Source organism: Solanum pennellii, chromosome 1 (assembly GCF_001406875.1).
Source record: "Solanum pennellii chromosome 1, SPENNV200".
Lineage (NCBI taxonomy): Eukaryota > Viridiplantae > Streptophyta > Magnoliopsida > Solanales > Solanaceae > Solanum > Solanum pennellii.
The window spans coordinates 79,146,941-79,149,289 of record NC_028637.1 but is presented as its reverse complement, the minus strand read 5'-3'; positions in this window follow the sequence as shown (position 1 = coordinate 79,149,289).

Genomic DNA, 2,349 nt, shown 5'->3' with positions numbered 1-2,349 from the left:
GTGTGGGCCTTCTGGGGGTCTCATTTGCCGGTAACTTCCAAGAGGTACCTTTGGGTCGTTACATCCTCTTTGTGACCTTCAAACTTTGCTTCCACTTTAAGTGTTTTCTTATTATTTTTTTTCAATTAATTTTAATTATTTCTATTCAATTTTACTATTTTGTTATTGATTAAAAAGAATGTGAATCCATGACTTAGCTTTATACTTCTATAATAAAAGGGTTGGTGTATGATTGAGAAGTGGTTGTTTGAGGGGGGGGGGGGGAGCGTTTCTGCAAATTTGTTATTTTGGAGAAGACAATGAGAAGGTTGCAAAATATTTTTTGTTAATTGGTTAAATGTTTTTGTTTTAAATTATGTGGGCAAAAATGTCACATGTCATCGATTCATTGGCTACATTTTAGTTTTCTCAAAATTCATTATTTAAGAATGATTTTAGGTACAAATGACAAATGTCGTCATTTAATTGGACACTTTACACGTCATTCGCGAGTGCATTACACACACATTACATAATTTTGCTAATTGTAAAGAAAGTGTCAAAATGACACAATAAAACCTTACATAAAGTGTTTAAAATGCACAAAATCTAGTTGAAATATCTAAGTGAAAATTAATATCAACTTTACGGGACCACCGATGGATTAGATCATAAATAAATGGCACCCAACGAACCAAAAGGTGTTGTTGTGCCACCGGTCAAAGGACCAGATGCGGGATCGAATCTAGGCACTAGCATTTTGCTTTTTAAAAAATTAATTTGCAGCCTCAGTAGATAACCAATTTAACTTCAACCGCGCATGGTTTTTAATATTTTCTTTTCTTTTTTGTTCTAATTTTAGCGGCCTTAGTTTTAATTAGTAATTATTTTGACTAACTTAATTTATTAATCTTTGTTTTTTATTTTTAATAAATGTATATTAGTTATTTGCTTGATATTTGCTTGATAGAGAAGTGTTAAAGTTAGCCTAAACTATGTCATATTGTGTAAAAATATTTTTCCTTAACAATTTGGTTAAAAAATGTCCCTACTATAAATAATTTGTATAAAAAAATACCCCCACTATTAATGTTTGATCCCAAAAATGTTTCTGTTGTTACTCTATTTGTATCAAAAATATATTATTATTTTTCTAATAAACAATAACTTTTAATTTTTCTAATAAAATTATTATTTTTAAAGAATCCCTTCCTTGTTTCTTCTCTTTTTAAATCTTTTTAAACTTAAAAAAAAAAGTCGGAAGTAATTATATGATCGTTAAATAAAATAATTTATTCCGCATTACCTAAGAATTTAATTAAATATGTCGTACAAATAAAGTATTTATGAATTTAGTTAAACCTGAAATGAGAAAAACATTTACAAAATTATACTCGTATAAAAGAATGCAAGATTCATTTTTTGTACTGTCTCCCTCTCTTAACAGCGAAAAAAAAAAAGACTTGACTTTCAAGAACTCCATCAATCCATCTGAAGTCTCAAAGAACACCTGTAACAGCAGTAATGGCATGTAATATTCTTCTCTAGTTTTCTAAAGTTGTGAACAATAAAAAATGAATCACTAACTGTTCAACGTAAAATACTAATTAAAATTTTTTGTAGTATCAGTTTAGCACAGTAAGGCTAGATTAAATTTTCATGTCTTCCTTTGGTGATACTGAATGATTTGTCAATAAATTCTTTGAACATACCTGACAATCGACAAGTTTGACTTTTATGGACAGTTGGGGTCCTATTTGATTTAACTCTCTGGAGGGCACTTTTGAAAAAGTAAGAAAGAAAAGATTGAATCTTCTACTTCCACTATAGAAAAGAACACAAAAAAAGAAACATAAATTGGTAGGACGAACAATGAAATATATTCTAGCTCAAAACATGAAGTATCTACATCTGGCTAAAGAATTCAGAAAGAAGAAAGAGAAAATCTACATCTGGCTAAAGAACACAAAAAGAAGAAAGAGGAAGATTGTGAGGCAGCAATACATTTTTGAACAAAGATATTGGCTCCCTCTTTACTTTTTTTATGTTCTTTTTCTTTGGTTTCTCCAGTGAATTCTCAGCTCCTATCCTCCTTTAGCCTTCTTTTATTTGTCAATTTATATCCAAAATTAACAGCAAATTATGAAAAAGAGAAACGCAATGGAAAACATGTTAGTTACTTAGATATTTCAAATAAGCGCAGAAAATATCCAGTTGAACATATGTTAGCCACCTAGTTATTTGTGCACATTAACCTTCTCATTAAGTTGTCATCCTTTTGTTTATGAGAATTCATTCGATTTTTTTCAAATAAGTTAGTATAGATATTGTGTTGCTGAAACGACATCAACATGAGAAGTTATGGTATCA